This window comes from Carassius gibelio, chromosome A8 (assembly GCF_023724105.1).
Source record: "Carassius gibelio isolate Cgi1373 ecotype wild population from Czech Republic chromosome A8, carGib1.2-hapl.c, whole genome shotgun sequence".
Taxonomy (NCBI): Eukaryota; Metazoa; Chordata; class Actinopteri; order Cypriniformes; family Cyprinidae; genus Carassius; species Carassius gibelio.
In genome coordinates, this window is record NC_068378.1 from 17832917 (window position 1) to 17854417 (window position 21501).

General features: G+C 35.4%; 1 long non-coding RNA gene across 1 annotated transcript; it reads left to right on the plus strand.

Moving 5' to 3' along the window:
- Positions 1 to 291: 291 nt before the first annotated feature.
- LOC128018727 (uncharacterized) lies at positions 292 to 21133 on the plus strand. Its single transcript, XR_008184952.1, has 3 exons — positions 292 to 888; positions 15860 to 16029; positions 16458 to 21133. It is a non-coding gene; the product is annotated as an uncharacterized LOC128018727 (long non-coding RNA).
- Positions 21134 to 21501: the final 368 nt, after the last annotated feature.

The window sequence follows — 21501 nt, forward strand, 5'->3', positions numbered from 1 at the left end:
TCCGGCATCTCGCTTCGGTGTTCAAGATGGTTTTCAGTAACAACAACTTTTACATGCTACGTGCGAATCTGTTAACCTTTGTTATTAACTTTCTTATTCTTATATCTTTTAATTATTATGATTAGGATTTTTTTTAAATTGCAAAAGCAGTGCGAGTGAGAGCTTAGATTTACCACCGAGCCACACGGTGGCGCTATAAAGCAGCCCTGCAATTTTTTCCTGCAGAAAAGCGACAAAACTCTTCTCTTTAATTCACCCTGGCAACGGCTGGTCTGTCATGGGTCTGTCAGACGCTATGGCAACCACTACAGAGAGAACCCCTTCCTGACAAACTAACTGAGCCGCATTTTTATTACGTGTATTATGATTATGAAAATAACAGTGCGTAGAGCGTGTCAAAAATGTGAGAACTAACGTTAGTTATTCTGTAAAAATAAGTCTAACTTAGTTAACTTACATGCGACGGAACGTTAGTAGGAGAAAAGAAAGAATCAAACTGCTATTGACTAAGTTACAGAGACTGAAATAAATGAGCAGCCTACAAAAAGAGTATCTGCGTGACTTAGTGTCTTATTTTGTCAATATTCCGTATTTGATTTTAATTAAGTAACACGCGCTTCACTTCGCCTGCGGGAATGATTTAACAACCTGGAAAGCTTTTAGACGTTTTCAGGGATGTTTGCCAGGGAACATCAACGCTCACTGACCGACCGCCTTTAAGATTGATAGAAGCGAAGAAAGCTCGCGCACGACTGACTGGAAGAACGCTTTCTTGAGAAAGCGCGTGATCCCGCCTCACCTCACAGTAAAACAGCCAGAAAAGCTTCAGGATCTTCTCAAGGTCTGCAGCTGCTCTTCAAACAGATCGATGGACTTCACATAAAACAGGTGTATGTTTAATTCAGATTCATGATATGTAAACATTTAAATGTATTGTTAGATCATGTCACTAGTCATGATTTCAAATGTATGATTTTTTTTTTTTTTTACATTTTACATCTATCTATCCAAATACCCACCCACCCATCCATTGAACACAATATAATATAAATATAATAACATATAATATGTTTTTATAATGGAATTCTAGAATCTAAAATAAATATTTCATAGTATTAAATATGACACACATAATTCTATTATTTAACAACAAATAATATATATATATATATATATATATATATATATATATTAACATAATTTAGTATATAATAAGTATACATTATGAAATTCTAAACTACAAAATATGTATTAGTCTTAAATTATATATACACATATTAATATGTATTAATTATCAATAAATTATATGTCTTATTTATATTACATAAAGTTATAAATGATCAGTATATAAGTTCATATAATATATTTGTTATAAGTAATATATATATATATATATTTTAGCAATGTTATTTTAGTATTAATGATATACTATCATATTTTTGTTATTATTGTGACTTTGATTTTTATATTTTCGGTTGTTATGTTAAATGTTTTTTTAGTTACTTTGTCATTATTTTTTGTGTCCTTATAAGTATTTCGTTTTCATTAAGTTGATTATTAAGTTAAGTTATTTCAGTATTTCAAAGGAATGTTGCATTTGAAACTATCTGAAAACATTTTTTTATGCTTTTTATGTTTTTAATGTTTATTTTATTTAGTTTTTTTTATGGTTTTAGTTTTAATTAATTTTAATAACCCTGTTTGTTAGTTCCTGAATAAGTCATTGTTTTTGAAGGAAGAGTTTGAGGGAAGGACTCACTCACTGATGACAGTCACTTGTCGCCACCTACTGGTGTATCGATGTACCTTGCAGAAACAGTCATCGAAAAAATATACTCCCAACTGAATAAAATCTGTTTAACTCAGCCGTATTTCAGTGTTTATTTTTGGTTGCACTTACAAATAAACCCATTCTTTCCAGTATGTCATTTAAACAATATAGATGATAGACGTGTTTCTGGCCTCTCTCAGTAATGACCATAAAGACCCATCTGAGGCTGTGCATTTACTGTATAGCTACCCAGAAGACCACACACACACACGCACACGCACACGCACACACACACACACACACACTTACTTTGGCATGCATGGCACCACAGTAATTTACTTAAATCTCCCATTATGGGCTCTTAGATCCACCAAGGGGAAATAAAAGTTCTTGAAAATGTCCACTCTGAGTCACAGACCGTGGAGACCGCGGTTAATGTCTGCAGAACGCTTCATTTCCAGCTACTCGCTGTGCCTTTGTGTTTTATTACATGTTCTCCCCCTACAGCTGTGAGGCTTTGCATATCGTATTGAAAATTGTCTTCCTGTTATCCATTTGCTTTTTGTTGTCTAATTGTCGGTTCAATGCCCTGTTTTTGCCACAGCTGGCCATGGCAAGCAATTAAGAGAATGTACACACCATGAAACTGTATTTTGCATTGTTTTTATTAAAGGGGTTACATTTCGGGTACCAACGCTGTTTGATGCATAAATTGTAAAGATTTTTCCAGTCATTTGTGATTACTGGATAAGCTTTTTAAAAATCATTTTGATTCTAACAGATTTTGTGACTGGTTCATTGAAAAAATCTGGCTCAAGAGAATTTGCTAACAAACCAAACATTTCTGTGGTTAGAAAGAAAGTTTTGCTCTGCACAACAGTTTTATGCACAATATAAAATATTAAATGCAATATTTAGAGCATAAAAAAACGTATTCATTATAGAGACATTTTATTCAGTAACTGTAAAGTTAATCCATTATGAAACTATTTTCTATCCATCAAAGAATTTTAAAACGTTTCTTAAAAAAATAGGGAAAAAAGATCTTAACAACCCAAAACTTTTGAACGGGTATCTGTATGTATGGCAGAATGCCCTTCAGGGGAGCAAAAAAAAAAAAGTGTCGTGACCAGCGTTTCATTTGTAGACTATATAAATATCTTTTGTTCCAAATCTCTTGTATCAGCACGGCACAGAATTCTTATAATTAGGCTTGAACCATTTATTATCTTGTAGTCCTCATAAAGACATCTACCACAAGCGAGTTACTTGATTGTTTCCTTCCCAAATCCAGATGTTACTTGCATTCTGTGCTTGAGAAGAGTTCATTTTTGATCTTGCTTGCTTGTACCCCATTGTTATTCACTAATGAGCCTGGCTAATTCATTGTCTGCTGTCTAACACAGAGTGAGAGAGGTTCTGTTTATGTGATGTGCAAGTTTCAACCATTGTCAGAGCTGAAGCCGAATAAAACCTCTGCTCTTCTGTGAAACCCCAGGAGCAGCAGCAGAATCAGCACAGAAGAGGGACTGTGAGATCTCATGAGGTCTGTCAGACATGATGGATTTGTTTTAATATACGCCTCAGAGAAAGACTCCAAATAGTGGGAGTGATTATATGACGACAGAATTAAAGCAGGACTCTCCCTCTGGTCCGACTGTATAGAGGGGTGTTATGACAAAACCAATGTTTTGTGTGGAGACACAGGAATCAATAGATCTCAGCGACCTTCATTTTGAGGGGTAAAGATTTGAAGCCTGTGTTGATTTAGGTGAAAAGGAAGCCGATTGTTGGATTAAGTTATTGGGAATTTTCAATTACGAATCGCTATCAGCAATACAGTATGAGATTATGCTTAGTTTCTTAAAGAAGGCCTAAAGGCCTAAAATTTTTGTTGCGCACCTAATCAGATGTTTTCTTTTGCAAAGGATGGTGGAGTGTCACACCAGGCCTCTGTTTGTAAAGGTCCAACCTCTTGTAATTATACCTAAAGTCCACAGGTTGTATCTGGGTAACATGGGTTATTCCATGTTCCAGCTCTTCGGCCTGTAGAGGGCAGTGCTGTCACACAGTTAAGTGGAAGTGTTATTGGCTTGTGGTTCAGAAGAGTCCATCATCTCCCCTTGTGTGATGTTAAACTGTCTCTCCTCACTGGCTGTATGTCGGTAAAGTGCAAAACAGCAGTGTCAGTGGGCAGCTGGGCAAACTATATAGTCATAGATTTATTGGTAAATATCACAAAGAAATGTTCAGGTCATATGTCTTTCCTAATTCAAAAGGAAAACAAATAAGAAATTATATTTTGCACGAAAAAAATGAAGGCTGTTTATTAGGACCATTAAGTTTTTGTGCCTTGTAATATCATTTTCAGGACAATTAAACATATTTATGCCCCCAAATTCTTATTACTGAAATGCAGTAAATAAATAACTAAATGAATAAATAATTAAATCATGTAATTCTCATTACTGGAATATGAAAAACATTGCATGCTTATTTGTGCATACAGTTGTTATTATTTGTTTTTATTTATTCTTATTTATTTATTTATTTATTTATTAAGTTGAATTCAGCTTGCTTTTTCCCCATTTAAGATTTTTAGACTTGTTTATTGTCAGGACAGTTAAGCTAATTTTATCCTTAAATTCTTAATTCTGAAATACAGTAAATAAATAACTAAACGAATAAATAATTAAATAACGTAACTGTCATTACTGGAATAGGATCCTGTTCTAATTACTTTTGTGGACTAAATAATAATAATAAAAAATATGTTAATGCATGACGCATAAATATTTTTATTTATTTTTATTTTTTCATTTTCTTTTTCTTTTGTTTCTTTTGTTTTTGTTATTTTTTTATTAACTTTTTTTGTATTATTCTAAAATTTTTGTTAGCTTTGTGAGAAAATGCCTCTAGACTGGGTCACTTAAACACCAAAACATAATTTAAACAAAGCTGAAGGCCAATTTGCACCGGGGTGGTTTCTTCATTAGGGTGATAGGACGTCACAGAGTTATTTTTGCTTTCGTCATCATACGCAATCTTAATTTGTGCAGTGATCAGGGGGAACAAACATACCTCTATTAATGAGAAATATGAAGTGAGGACTAGTCTGTTTGCGCTTAATAAATCTAACCAGTATCTCACCAGTAAAGTTTTAATGGATGATGATTGTAAGGGAGATAAAGATAATTACTGTGACATACAGCAATCGTAAACTTTTTTAATTTGTGTTTTGCGATGTTTAATAATTATGAATGGATCTGTAAATATATACATAAAGTCAGGTTAAGGCAACTGTTTAGTGCTCTGTTATTGGCATCACTGTGTGGTTCTGTTTGATATTGCAGCTTGAGGTAAGGAAATTCTCTAAACAAATGTAAAATGTATATTTTTCCTCAGTTTTTGCTGTTGCACCGTATACATAAATTATAAATTATAAAAATGGAAAAATAATAAAATTTTTGTTGAAAAAAGCTTTCAGAAAATATAGTTTTGTGGAATCATCCCCAATCCGAAACTTGGTAAAAATATTTTTATTTAAAATGTTTCAAATCTTAATATTACTCTTTTTGTTATACTGGGATAGATCATTCCAGGATATATGCTAAAATTCTTGGATGTACTGATTTACAATTAATTGATCTTACGGCTCGGTGACGTATCTGTTCAACCAATTAGTCCAACATTTTATGGCATGTGTCACAGAGAGCATTACTGTAACTCCCTCTTCGGGCCATCAGAGGGCTCCATCAACTGAGTTTTGATAATTTTCCTGCACTTCATTTCCCATAAGCCCTGTACCTGGCACTGATCATCTCTGACACCTGAACCTCATTTACTCAGCTATTTATAGCAGGCCCACGGTCAGGCTCTTTGCGAAGTCTTATTTTGGCTTGGTGAACATTTCTGACTGTTTGTTTCTTGTATTTTTGGACAATTTTCAAAACTATTGTTATTACCCTGCCTGCCTTTGTTACCAATCTTTTGCTGCCTGCCCCTTGTACTGTTTATATCGTATTGGATTATCGTTGTTGTTTAATTGCCGCCTGCCCTGACCTCACGCCTGGTAGCTGTTTATGATTCTGTCCATCTTGCTCTACTGCCTTACCTGTGCATTGACCACTGCTCATACGACCACGTTTTCAAATAAAGCTGCAAATGGATCCCAGTCATTGTGATGAATCATTACTCTTTGCAACTCCACTCTATAGAGACCTATTAGCTCTTATTAGTGCTGATTTAGTTTGCCATGCCCATATTTTGGACTTTAAATTAGAATTCCTTTATGGATAGCCAAGAGTTCATTAAATGCTGTAATTAATTGAGAGAGAACAGTGATTTTAAATGCTGTGTGATGTAGAGCCCTGGCCTTCTGGGATGTCCAATCATTCCTCTGGGTTGGTCTGGTTTTCATAGCATTCAATAGCCTAGACCGTAAGGTCCAAGGATCTCCCTCTTCCAGTGTGATTCATGTTCTCTGGCTCTGAGAGCCTCACGGAGGTTTCAATACCCCTTTTAACTCTTCCACCTGTTCTGACACAAGCCTAGAGATTCATTTCAATTATATATGTGGCTCACCAGCCATCCAGGAAATGATCAATATTTCAGTTCACGGAGAAGCAAACATCCCTGAGAGCAGCCGGTCCTTAAAGGCCCTCACACCCTTAAGAAGAACAGGGCAGTTTTGGATGGAGATGGATTTTGATTTGAATTGTTAGGATTAGTATTATTATTATTATTTGACATTTTATGCATGTTTTAGTTGCATTTATTTGATCAAAAATACATTATTACTGATTACTCTGATGTTTTGCTGATCATTGTAGTTTGCGGAGCATCTCTAGCGCAGTTTGTCGTTTACAGAGCAAACAGATCTGTAAATGTGTTCATCCAGAGTGAGTAAAAGGGCTGGTAAAATCATTCTGGACCCCTCATGCCCATGCCATTTCCATTTTGAACAGTTGCCATCTGGTCGGCGCTAAAGAGCACCAGAATGGCCAGGCATTACAATAGTTTCTTCCCTCAGGCAATCCATCTCATCTTGGCTATAAATTAACTTGGTTATAAATGTGTAATGCACAACACTACTTATACATTTATTTATTCAACACATATGTCTCTTTTTACATTTCCTTGCATTTGTTCATAACACACCTGTACACACAAATACCATGTATTGTTAAATTTTGCATATAAAAAAAAATAAAACTATATATATATATATATATATATATATATATATATATATATATATATATATATATATGCACACACACACACACATATATTATAAACATATGTACACATACTCATCGGCCACTTTATTAGGTACACCTATTCAATTGCTAGGTAACACAAACTGCTAATCTTCCGATCACATGGCAGCAACTCAATGCATTTAGGCATCTAGATGTGATGAAGATGACTTGCTGAGGTTCAATCCCAGCATCAGAATGGGGAAGAAAGGGGATTTAAGTGACTTTGAATGTGATATGATGCCAGACAAGCTGGTCTGAGTATTTCAAAAACTGTTGATCTAAAAGTACTGGTTTTACCCCCCAGTCCAGCGCCTCTACTGTAGCTGTTATTGAGTGCAAAACATTAGTTTAGCTTTTTTGAATGGACTGAACATATACATTTAAACACTAGGAATCAAACCCATGACCTCAGCGTTGTGATCTGCCATTTTCAATTCCCGAAGGAAAAATAAGGAATTTGAGCAGAGGAACAGAGCGACGAGGAGTGCAGGTACTCATCAAATGAGAGGCGGCGAACAAAAATATGTCTTTTAAGAATATGAATGTGATAAAGAGATCGAGAAGAATGGTTTCGTGTGAGGTGTGAAAATAATTCTGCAATTAGCACTCCCCATGGTTTCATCTGCTGCACTCGTTCTCAATCTAACATCTCCACTCCTCCTATTTATTCTTTTGTTCTCTGTCTGCTCAAAGTCTTAAGTGTCTTTGTGGGTGCGTTGTTCTCTATTTTAAGTCCAAGAATTTAAACTTTTAGCTAAGAGCACCATGCAGAGAAAGAGTTTTTAGAAGTTTAACATTATGGATTTAAAGGAATTATATGACTGACTGTTGCATACGCTCACAGCTCTACATGGTAATAACTTGTTTTAGCAGCTGTACTTCACTTACATCTTGCGTGTTTTACAGTAGTTTTGCAGGAATATACAGGGCACTGACGGATATCGACTTAGGAGAATGAATGGGAAGGCAGAGCAATTGTGTTTTACACTACAGTGTTATTAGGAAGATTGAAGAGAGTTCTCGGCCCATCAGTCAGTTGTTATGCTTGTGTTTGAGCTCATCTTCGAGATATAATAAGGATTAGTTAATCACCTTTAAAGTACTTACATGGTGGCAATATTTAATTCCTGAGATGGCAAAGCTGAATTTTCTGCAGCCAATATCTCTTCAGTCTTCAGAGTCACATGATCCTTCAGAAATCATTCTGACATGCTGATTTGGTTCGCAAGAAAATTTAATGCAACCGTGCTAAAAGTATTAAAATGTTTTCTTTAAAAATCTATTTCTATTTATGCTATGCTCTAAAATAAGTAATTTGGTAGAAATTGTAAAAAAAAAAAAAAAAAAAAAAAAATTGTAAAAAGGTATTTTAAGAAGCAATTTTAATAATTTCAGCTTTTTTTCTTTTTTTTTTCATCTAGTGGTACTAAATGTAAACATCTTTTATGTAAAATATGTAAAATATCTTACTCAAGACAGTACTAAATAAAAAATAACATGCATTTTGTATGATATCTGTTATTTAGTTAAGAATTACTCACATTTTCACATGTTCTGCAAGGGGTTCACAAACCTTCAAGTGGCACTGTATGTAGACTACATATCAGAAAGTTATGCTTTAAGTTATGCAAGTATCATAGGACGTGCTATCTCTTGGAGACGGTGACTATACTTTGAACACTGTTAGAAGAATGAGTGGACATTTTTCTATATGCCAAAGCTATAAGCTGTATATTTATGCTTTTGTTGGGTTAGTATTTTGATATTGTTGAATCTTGTTCCTTGCTTTCATCCTTGAGAGCAGCTGGTCTGTAAAACCTCTTTTTTTTTGTTAACTTTTGTGTGTATATAGTTTGTTTGAAGGTGAGGCACGAGTCAATCTAGTTTCAAGCTCTTGAACACAGACAAGAGATGGCTGGATTGATAGCGGCCTCTACAGTGATGTTTCCCATTGAAATGCTACAAAGAAACAACTTTATCAAGTTTTATTACGTTTCTGCTCAGGGAGAGCTCTGAGCCAGAAGGTCTCGCATCTGTGAGCGAGTGAAAACAGCAGATCTATCCACAGCACAACTGTGGACATTACATCCTTGCCATCCACTCCCAGTAGGCTTTTACAGACTCTTTTAATTCAGACGCTTTTTATTTTTAATTCAGACTCTTTTAATTCAGCCTGTGTTTTGCTAGAAACATTAAAATTGCTGCAACTCCAACAGCACTAATGCCAAAGTGTTGAGAGATTTTGTGTATTTAGCGAGCTGACAGAGATGAATGCCCTTTTCTTCACAGAGGAAGGAGCTGATGTGCGTGTGCATATGTGCATGTACATTCTCAGAAGCACTGGCAAAGCTCTCGCTTCATTCCTGTGAGTGCAGAGTGTCAGCAGATTTTCCAAAACATTAAAGTAGGGCTTCATCATGATCTTTTGGTGGAAATGCAGATTGGTGCTATTTTAAGATTTATAATAGCCCACAGATTATTAGGTAGAAAATGCAGGTAACCTGTTGCTTGACTGAGGCGCTCCTGGTGCAAGTAATGATCATATCAATTTGCTTTGCTTAAAAATGACCCTGTCTATGAATCAGAAGTTCTGAAAGGTAGAAGAATGGAAAAATAGTTTTCTTCGAATGTGAAGGTGAACCATAGATTGCAGTAAGAACATTTGTTATGGCATTGTTTTTGATTGAGTTGATAACAAGAGGATATAACCACTGACTGAAACAATGATGTTTATTTTGCACTGAATTGATGACACTGGTTCATGCAATTAAACTCAAAAGTATATTGTGAATGCAAAAACTAATTACATTTACATAAACTATTACATGCATATAGTGGGCCAAACCAAAGGTCATCACAGGCCACCATTGACCCTGGTTACAGTGTCTCTTCTACAGTATAACCAAGTCTTCTGTCTCATCTGACCACTTCTGACTGGCTCACATAAGAATTAATTCTAGGTGATTTTAAACGTCTTCTCAGTGTCTCAAGGTTAATGCTAAGTTTAGTATTTGCCTTTTACTTATCGTGTCAGTGCTCATTAAAATACTGATCAAACATCCTCTCTGTTTGTTATTGAGTTTGCGTGACTTGTTTGTGTGTTTGACACGACAAGAAGAATCTGATCGCCGTCCTCCCCGGGACATCGAAGCCTTGGTTTTTAATTTGGGTGCTGTGAGCAGAGCTTCTCCAATTCCCACCAAAATAAACAAACCGTGACCTGGGCATCACGCCTGAGGGCAGAGCTGCAGAAACAACACAGCCAAAGTAAATCGAGTCCTCCAGCAGTCAAACAAAGCAGCTCACAGTCCTAACAGACTCGGCTCCATCAAATCACTCTGCACACTGATACGCATAAACTTCCTCTCACACGCTCTACCATACAAAAAAAAAACCAAAAAAAAAAAAAAACAACCAAACAAAAACATTGGAAACTCTCATATGTATTCTGCATACTGATCCTTATTGTATTTTCAATATGGAGTTGTATTTCATAGAATACTGAGAGACTAGTAGCAATAGATTAGATTCAATGTATTGATTTGGTTTGTTCGGATGGTTTGTTTCATTTATCCATTTTGACAATCGGTTTTTAAAATATACAGTTTTTCATCCATGTTCTATTCTGTTCTCAACTCCTCTTTACATTTAAGAAGCCTCTATGCATCACCCTAATAAGCCCTTATTTCCTTTTAGTGCTTCAAAAGGAACCGTTCTCCACTCTTTGTGATTGAATAGTCTCTCAGAGCTACAGAATTTTAAAAAATAATTTCTGTAACACCTGGATCATATTAATCCACTATAAAATGATTAGGTCGACTTGTCTCCCTGCTGGCTCCATGGGCACCATACTGTGTAAATTCCAACACGTGTTAGCGAAAGAATGTAGTGGTGGTTGATCAGAGGAGGTTAACCCAGGTTATCCCGTCAGCACCGCAGTATTGATCGGCGAGGTCATTGAAGTTTACCTGCAGGGTACAGATGTCCCTTAAACTGAATCATCTGCCCCCTGTCCCTCAGACGACTTTTGCACATCCTGCTCAACATAATTGAGTTGTTTGTATTGATTTGCTACACCTTCGGTGTGTTTGAGATGCTCGTGGCCCATCGAGGCATCATGTATGGGGGGGGGGGGTTGTAGTTAGTGGTCATTTGAAGCTATACTAAAAGTGTGCTTTCTTTTTTTCTGTTTTAGAAATGTACAATATCCGGTTTTTGTAATTATTATTATAATGGTTTTTTACATTTTAGTATATTTCAAAATTTGTTTTGGCAAAGCTACTTTTACGGCAAAATATCCATCAGAAAACTTGTGCTGCTTAATATTTAAATGTGATGCTTTTCAGGTTTCACTGATGAGTAGAAAATTCAAAAGAACATTTTTTTAAAATACATTTCTATAGTAACATTAGAAATATCTTCATGATAATTTCTTTAAATTCTTTTAGAAATAATGATAGAAGTGGAGGAGGAGGTCTGTGAAGTAGGTGATATGAACACAGCTCTACACTTCATTTTCAACACTGAATATGTTACAAAATTGAGAGACACCCTGACATTTACTGAAAACTGTTTAATGTATCATAAAGCCAAAACCAATATGCCACCCACAATGGCCAATTCTATATATATATTTTTAAATTACATTTATGTATATGTATATAAATGCATGATATTTCTGTAATGCATATTTATGTATTAAACAGTTTATGGACAACCATAGTGTTCTGTCTTTATAGTGAAATTAGATTAGTAATGTACAATAATATTAACAACAACAATAATACTAATGTTATTGCTATCTAGAAAAAGGTTCAAAAAGGAACCAATGAGGGCCATTAATGCACCTTTAGGTGAAGGTTCCAATTAGAACCTTTCAAAAAAGGTTAAAAAATTAACCTTTAAGGTTCCCCCATAGTTGCAATCTCCAGGAACCTCAAAAGGTTCATTTTAGAACCTTTTCTTCTAAAAGTGTAGCAATGCATTGTTTTTACAATGTAAAAATGTAAAGGCATCAAAAGCCAAATCTGTATTGCAAATTGAGTATCCACTGTTAGCTATTGCAGCAAAATACATTTACAGTGAATACCATGCAGACATATTCAACCTAAATCTCAAGCGGGAGAGAAACCTCTGTTTGCAACAAACACGAACAGGGGTTTTGTTAATTGTAGCATTGCTCACACATTTTGTCAATACACAAAAGGACACACAACTTCAGTCAATACAAAAGTGATTGTACACTTAAACTTTGTTTTAACTGACAAATGTCTGTAGTATCAGTGTCCATGAGCTCTGATACCTGGCACCAGTCCATTCATCGAGCTGTTGTGTAATATTTACTAATCTGTGACTCTGACAGATGTAACAGTATTCGCTTTCCCCTTCAGTACTGTTTAGAATGTCCACTAGCTTTACCATTCAACCATTTCTGGTTCCCTATGGGTATAAAACATATCATTTTTGTGTCTAATTTAAATGGGTTGCACAACTCATGCTGCGCTTTCCTACTGATTTGTTCAACTTTGTACAAATTGGCCTGGTTTTGAAACTAGTTGATAGCGCTGTTTCAGCCCACTTTTGGAGTGTTTGCTGTTTATGTATCAGAATGCAGCAGCACATAATCACAGAATGGAACAATTTTGTAGTTGACATCATTTAGTCACCAAGCCTGGAAAAGTGGTTGCTTTCACTGTCAGTCTTAGATCCCTCATATCTGTTGCTTTATTTTCTATAATTTAGAACTTTTTGGTGTAATGTTTGCTTAAAATATGCATTGCTGTCTTGTCTATTTTTTAAAACCTGTATATAAGCATTTATGTATACTTTAAAAGTTTGGGGTCAATAAGAAGTTTTTATTTTTATTTTATTTTCATCAAAGCCAAATCCTTCATCAAAAAAGATTTTTTAATAAATAGAAAGTTTTTGTAAAAAAGTATTTACTATAAATTTTATTAACCTTGAATAAAAGTATTAGTGTATGAAAAAATCTACTGACCCCAAAAATGTATTTTATACATTCACTATAAATTATATATTATTCTATTTAAAAAAAAAACAAGGTTTCATATACACTGTATACATTTCTTTATAAATGTTAGATTAAACAAAATATAAATTTATTATTATTATTATTATTATTATTATTATTATTATTATTATTATTATTATTATTATTATTATTATTATTATTATTATCCAATGCAGTGACATTGGACAAGTGTCCAAATACCAGTCTTAATAACAAGGGTAAAATGGAATAAAGCCATTTAAAGCCATATGTGTTGAGTTAAGTCAGCACTGTTTAGTTAAATATAGTTTAATTAACAGCAGTGTTAGTTAAACTAAAGGTAATTGATCTCAGGAGTTAGCATATTACCTTTGGTGCTCCTAGTACCTGTTTTTCCCGTCAGTGAGCAGTGAGAATGCCGTGTACAGACATTAACAGGCTTCTTGCTTCTCATCTGCTGGACTGCAGCAGTAGATAGCAGAAGCCTCTTGGCAAGAGGCCTGCTCTATGATTCACTTTCACAAGGTTAGTTAGAGTCCCTAGGGTCTGTGTTTGTTATCTGCTTTCTGCTGCTTATACATGTTATATTCTCTCTCTCTCTCTTATACACACACACACACACACACACACACTGGGTGACTTGCACAGTTGTAATGCAACATTTTCACAGAGTCTTGAACTCAATACTTCAAAAAGGTCCCATTTTTTGTTAATGAGCCCATAACGACAGAATAGCCTAGGAATAATCCCTCTCGCTGTGCCTGACAGTCTGAAACCTGCTCCCTGCCTGCACTGAGTCATATTATAATGCTACTTTACTAGGACTTGGTGCCCTTGTGAATTTTACAGGGATATTTCACAACTCATCCTGACTAATGATTTGTTGACTGTGTTTTTGGGGGCGCCTGAACGAGTGCAAACTATTTCTGGCAGAGTGGATCAGAAGCCGTAGCCTCTCTCTGCTGATTGGCTTGTGAAGAGCGGGAGAGGGGAGATCTGTGTAATGATAATTTCAGCATCTCCTCTGCTGAATTTCTGAAGCCCATTTATTTTTTATGAGGGTTTGTGGGGTTGGCAAAGAATTAGGAGTCTTGATTGTGTCGTGAGTGTTTGTGTTTTGAAATGCCAGCCTGTCCAGTCTTGGATTCAGAGTTTCAGATGGATTCACAGTTTACAGATTATTAGCTACTAATGAGAGTCAGAGGTGCAGAAAATTGGATGTGTTCAAAAAATTTCAGTCCTGTGACTCATATTTTGAATACATGTGGGTTTGGGAAACTGACCTCAAGAGTGTGCTGATATTATATCACATGAGTTTTTTTTGTAGTTTTTTAATTTATTTTTGATATTTACTCCTATTTTTATATTTAGAATACATTTACCTTTATCTAATGCTTAGTTGCTGTTAATCTTTAAAAACCATTAATCATTTAAAAACACTGTTGAATGTATTCTTTAGATCTCAAAATGCATATCTGAATATTAAGAATATATATATTTTCATTGTACATTATAATGTTATTTTTATTATAGGTTTTAGCGTTTTGTTTTTAATTTATTTATACAAATACTATGGAATTTTATTACATGTTAACAATTATCTGTATAATTATCAATATCATCCAGAATTTTAATATTAGGTCTACTCTTCTGTCATCCAGACTCTTGAAACTTCTGCTGAACACATAGTATTTTACTACGGAAGTCAATGGGGACCAGCAACTGTTTGATGAGAATACATTTTATTTATTTATTTATTACTTTTGGGCCAGCTATTCCATTAAATTATATTTCTTTTTCTGGTGAACCATTTTCTTATTTATTTTTGAATCTAACACTAATCTAATACATCAATGATCTTTGTTTTGTTTTGTTTTTTTTTTTACAAATATTAATGGGTTTTATTTTTCAAATATTGCATAGGCACAAAATGCACATAAACATTTGTTTCGGAAGCGTATAATATCATAAACAGTAGCCTGTGCCACAAAAATAGGGTAAATGTCACAAATAATCAGCCTATGTGAACATATCAGCCTGCCTTATAATTACATTACATGGAGAAGGAAAGCATTGTCTTATTAGTTTTCAAATGTGAAATCTTGTTCAGATGATGCATACAAATGACCTAAGTAAATATGACTTGCTGTGCTGTGTGTGCAGGGTGCCAGCATTGATTGTGCTCTGCTCTTCTTCAGCTGATTTCACAGAACTCTTTGCTTTGATTTTTGTGTAGATTGAGTTTTTTTTTCTTCTTCTGCGTAATCAGAGCTGCTGCTGCTATTGATTGTTGTGGTGTAAGTAGGTGTTTCTTGTAATTGTTCAGCTAGTTCACTGGTTGCTAGACTTAAATGGGTGCTTCCATCTCTCATTTGGCTTCAAAGCTTTAAGTGAGAAAATTTTGTTATTCTGGAAAATGAATATTTCCTTGGGCCACACATTCAACTTTCAGTGTGAAAGAGAGAAATTATGTTCTGTGAAAACAGCGTCAGATGGCCTGCGCTTTCTTAGGCATCCTCAGCGAGATTCTTTCAAGAGCCACAGGATGTCAGACTCTGCACGCACTTTTTAAAACAAATCATTATTTCCAGACATCCTCTTTAGGTTCTTTCTCAACAAACCACCGGGTTTATATAATATAGTATAACATTAATGTCATGATTTTCTGTAAAGCTGCTTTGAAACACTGTGTATTTTGAAAAGCACCATGCAAATAAATTTTACTCGACTTTGAATTTCGCATGAGCAAACACTGCTTACAGTGTCAAAAAAAGTTAAACTTGATAATTTTCTCTGTCTGTCTCTTTATTGTAGGTGGTGTACTTCCACACTTCTCTGTGCCTGAGTTCTGTGGTGGTAGTGGTGGAGTTGGTGTCTTTGTCTAACAGGGCAGACGGTTCCCAGGATGCAGTGGGGTCATGGTTTGGTCTCCTCCAGCTCTTCACAGGTCGTGCAGACTCCAGTATCTCTTAGGAAGAGGGCAGGTAACAGTCACCTCAGAGCAATCCAGAATGGCCATTTCCATAAACGAGAAAAAGCACACTGTCTTATTGACTATGCAGCAAATCCTGTAACCTGTAATGAGTGAATAAAATGGGCTTATTATAATTGACCCGCTATTCAGCAGAAGAACGTACTGAATGCATGCCTCTCATAACTATTTTAATTGCTCTGTAATTTCATGCTTTCTGTCACACTAAAAAAGAAAAATTACTGTACAACATGTATTTTATTCAAAATACAGTAAATTGTATTGAAATGTTATTACAATAAAAAAAAAACATTATCGCGTGAGCCTTGAGAAATCATTCTAATATGCTGATTTGCCATTCAAGAAATGTTTCTTATTATCAATGTTGAATATAAGTATTTTAACTTATCACTATTTTTTTAACCACCATGCCTTTTTCAGGTTGAGTCTGTTCAATGGGACCCCTAGGAGCCCTCCTGCACCCAACGCTGAAAGACCCTGAAAGAACCCCAAGCTTTACATTCAGTCAATAGTTCATAGTCCACACCTTTAGCAGCTCAAGTCAATATGAAATTATAAATTTGTACTCTTATTTTTTTTAATTGAGTACATGTTAATGTTGATTTATTACATTTGGCAATTAAAGTAAATTATGATATATTTGAAAAAGAAGTTATACCATTGTGATGCATTGAGATGTCCTTGAAAACAAGCTTTCAAGGTAGCGGACATCATGACCAAGTCAGAAATACCCGCATAAGTGGGTTCCAGTTATATTTCAGCAGGCATTCGGATGCGACTCTGTTCTGATATTCAACACACTGAGACTGTTTTGATTATCCAATCAAATCCCACCCTACTTTTTTCACATTGAAAATGCTGAGTGACACGTAAATCTGTCAGATTGCATGAAATAGGTTGTGAATTGTGTTCCATAGTCTTTTAAAGCTGAATTTTTCAGTCAGTGAATGTGATTTTGAAACGACGAGATCATAGTTTTCTTCTAGGCAATTCTCTACGATTTTTTTAGGTGGGTACAGTAGATAGATGTTTCATTGATGTGATTACCCCAGCAGCACAGCAGGTATTTGAAGGCTTGACTGAACCGGCCTGATTTCTGGGAAAGTGCATGTGGTGAAATTTGACTAGATAACATATTCTACTCATGGTCTCAAAGGAGTCAAACTGAGGCAGAGACAACAGCAAGAGCTTAGTAATACATAGTTGATAAACAGCACTTTATGCTTTCTGACACTAGTGATGAGAAACTATTTGCATATGTGTGTGTGTGTTTGCCTCTTTTTTCAAATGCTTTCGATATTCAATCTGCCTTGTCTTTACCATTTCAATTCATTTCCACTTGAAAGCAAATTGAATTAGGACTATTTCTTGCATTGCTGTTGTAAGAAAACAATGTCTATCCTATCATGATCATTTCAGATCATTTCAGTTTTCCTATCCTTCCTAACGCTGAAAGGTTGCTTCTTTTGAAGGAGAATCTGAAATGTGTAAATTAAAGGAAATAGTTAGAACTCGCCTATAATTGAAGAGATTCTTGAAACAGATTTCAGAAAGTAACCTCAATTGAACACTATTCTTTAATGTTGACCTTTTTTGCTGTTGTGTTTGGCAGAGTTTTCATACCCTGGAAGATGCATTATTTGGTTTTGACCTTGTTTTATGTTTGAGAATAGCTTTCAGATTCCTTTCTTCTATTTATGTTCTTATCCTTTTATTTCTTAATGAATATGTTCCACTTTTTGCCATTTATTTTATTGAAACTTGTATGTCATGCATTTTATTATATATATATTTACATATTTGTAGTGATGAAGTATACAGTTGAAGTATTTTAAAGAATTCTTTTTTTATTTGACATTATTACAACGGGCCCTTTTTAAAAGTGTTATAAATATACTAATATAAAATATACTTCTAATAATTTGAAGTACACTACAAGTGTGCAATTAAGCACACTTCTTTTTGCAAGGGATAAGTTAATACCACAGAAGACAGAATTTTTTCCCTTGGATATTTGACTTTCTAAACAACGATGTTTATGTAACTGCGAATGACAAAACTAATTATGTAATTTTGTTTTATAACGAGAGTTATGCAGTTTGTTGTTGTCCCATCATACTGCTTGCTTTGTAGATGTGTTAATCTCGACACTGAGGGCACCACATGAGAGTGGTTCATGGATGAAGTGTATCTGCAGGGTGTCCAGCTGTTGGAGTGGAGAGGGAGCAACACTGATCTAAAATTCTCTCTGAATCCAACCTATCCTTCTAGCTGTGTGTCTCTGTGCTACCTGCCATTCTGTCTCAATTATGCCTCTCCATGCTGGAGGGAGGAGATATCCCGCTGTCTCTCTGAGAGTCTGAGCCTGCTAGGGCCTTTCAGATCACACATAAACTTGCTGTCAAACATATACATAGGTGCAAACATTCTTTTGCATGACTTATATAGTAGTGTACACACATGTAGCCATTGTCTGCTCCTTAATATTATTGAAGCCACCTCCTGGATGGCGCAGAGATTAGGAAAGTGAAAAAGACGAGACCTAGAGCAGTGCTTCTCCACTGGATTTTCTTCAGAATCCTTTGCAAAACATCAAGTGATGACCTGATTCGCTACCAAGCCCAGTTCAGTTCTGTTCAGATCAGTTCAGTTTGATTCATTTTGTTTTAAATCAGTTTAAACTTGATTTAGTAAGTTTATTTTGATTTCATTGAAGTTAGTTCAGTTTAGTTACACGAAACGTTGTGAAAAGCCTGCGTATTTGACAATTCTGCATTTTGTTTACTTCATCTGTGATAAGTATATATGTGAGCACCGTGTGAGTGCCATTATCAGGAGCAGAGTGTCCGGCTTACATGTCTGTTTTCATGAACCGATTTTGGACAGGCTTCTGAGGCAGAGTAATGGTCTACAGCATGATCTACAGCTATATATAGAAGTGCTGGTTATAACCTGTGGATATTTTGTACAACATACATTTAATAAATAAATAAATATAAATTATACGACACTGACCGCAAGGAGAAGGAGGAGAATGAGGAGGAGGATGAGAAGAACGAGGAGGAGGAGGGGAAGAGGTGGAGAAGAAGAGGAGGATGAGAAGGAAATGGAGAAGGAGATGGAGAATGAGAAGAATGAGGAGGAGGATGAGAAAAATGAGGAGGAGGATGAGAAGGATGAGGAAGAGGACGAGAAGAATGAGGAGGAGGATGAGAAGAATGAGGAGGAGGATGAGAAGGAAATGGAGAAGGAGAAGGAAAAGGATATGAAGAATGAGAAGGAGATGGAGAATATGTAGAAGATGGAGAGGGAGAATAAGAAGGAGATGTAGAAGATGGAGATGGAGAAAACAAAAGGGACTGCTGTTTTCTCCCACTAGGGAGATCACCCTTTGCCACGATACTTGTAGGGGACCGCTGTTCTATCCCTCAAGCGAGGGACGAAAACCCCTCAGAAGAAAGGGACTGCTGTTTTCTCCAGCTGGAGAGAACACCCTTGCTGCTATAGCTGCAGAGGACTGCTGTTCATCCTTCAGCAGGGGATCAACACCCCTGCTACTTAAATCAAGAGGGGACTTGCTATTCTCTCCCTCGCGTCTAGAGGGGAGAATACCCTTCTCCTAGCATAGGCTTCATTAAGGACATCTCAATAACATTATCTTTCTCTTTTACAGGAATGGAACAAGGACAATTTCAGGGGGTCTTCACACTACTTTCCTACTGCTCATACCAAGCTCAGGGACATACTGCTTGTCTTGCAGTTCTCCTGCTGGAGAGAATACCCTTCGTTGCTATTGCCAGCTACTTTAATTAAAGAGAGGCCCACTACTCTCTGCCTCATTAGAGATGAGAATACCCCTTCACTAGCCAGTAGGCTACATTAAGGATATCTCAATAACACAGATTTTACTCTTTGCAGGATTGGAACAAGGTTGGTTTTGGGGGGGTTCTTCTTCAGGCAGTAATACCTCTCATTATGTTTTGGGGGTTAATGTTAAAGCTCTTGTATGTTCAATTATTCTGGGAGCAAGAACCCCCATAAGTTACCATACCGCCAAAGATAAATTGTGTTCAATAAACTCAAGTAAACTTGCCAAAGTGGTTCCTGTCTGAAATTGGAGGAAGTGTTACCATCTGTAGTTTTTAGCTTTTTTTTAAGGATCAGGATGTTTTTAGGGCTCTATGTAACCTGCACATATTGGCTTTAACCTCATTTCTGACAGATTTTATTCCAAAATACCCATCTATTTTATTTGGTTGTACAGCAAGTGATGTCATAAACTTGGAGAGGAATGCAAATTTTTGCTATATTTTATGTTCAATTATTTGGATGGTTGGTTACATTTTATTTTTTAGTATTAAGCATTGATTTGGAACATTTCTGGATCATGACCTACAAGTTGAGAACTACTGGCATAGAGGATGCATACAGCACTGGCAGAGCCTAATAATGCTGGCACACTGAAATCTGTGCTTCATTTGATGTGTTTGTCTGTGCGCATGTCTTTGTGTGCGAGCATAGAAGAGAGAGAGACGGAGAGATGTGAGAATGAGTGAGCAGTTTTTCATCTCCGAAGATTAGAATTCTTATTTTGACACACTTCAGTGTTTGTAGACGGCTGATTTTGACAAGCATAGTAGCTTGTAGTCATTTTTTTTTCAGAATAGAGACAAATAGATGCAAAGCCACATTGATGTTGTTACATCTGCTGTTCCTTCACCCGTGAAAGAAATACATAATAATAACCTTGAAATATGCCAAAGAAAGATTTGTCATGTTAAATTAGTTGTTAAATCATAGGTTTAATCATGAAGTATTCGATGGGAATCAGCAGCAAAGCTATTGGACAGAGAGCTGTTGGTTCGGGTACACTGATTGCTGTTTTTTTTATTTTAATTGGAATAATTTTACTGCTGTTTTTTGAGCGATGTCCAGGTTTATACATGTGCTTCACATATGCTGAACCTTGGTGTTTGTATAAGAGATACAAATCTGTCTTTTTTCTGCTTTCTTTGTTAATAAATAAATAAATAGACAAACACATGCTGCCATTCAAAAGTTTGGGGTTAGTAAGATTTATTTTAATACTTCTATTTAGCAAGGATGTATTAACTGTTTTTAAAAATGGTGTTCTTTTGAACTTTATATTGATTAAAGAATCCTGAAAACAAATGCATCATGGTTTTCAGTATTGATTATATTAAGAAATGTATCTTGAGAACCAAATCACCATATTATAATGATTTCTGAAGGATCATCTGACTGAAGACTTGAGTAATGGCTGCTGAAAATTCAGCTATACCATTACAGAAAGAAATTACATTAATTTATTAAAGAAATTAATACTTTAAAATATATTGAAGTCAATTCTAAAAATATTTCACAGCAATATTAATTTTATTTAAAATATTCCAGGAACCTTGATGAGCCAAATGGACTTCCTTCCAAAATATTAAAAAACACT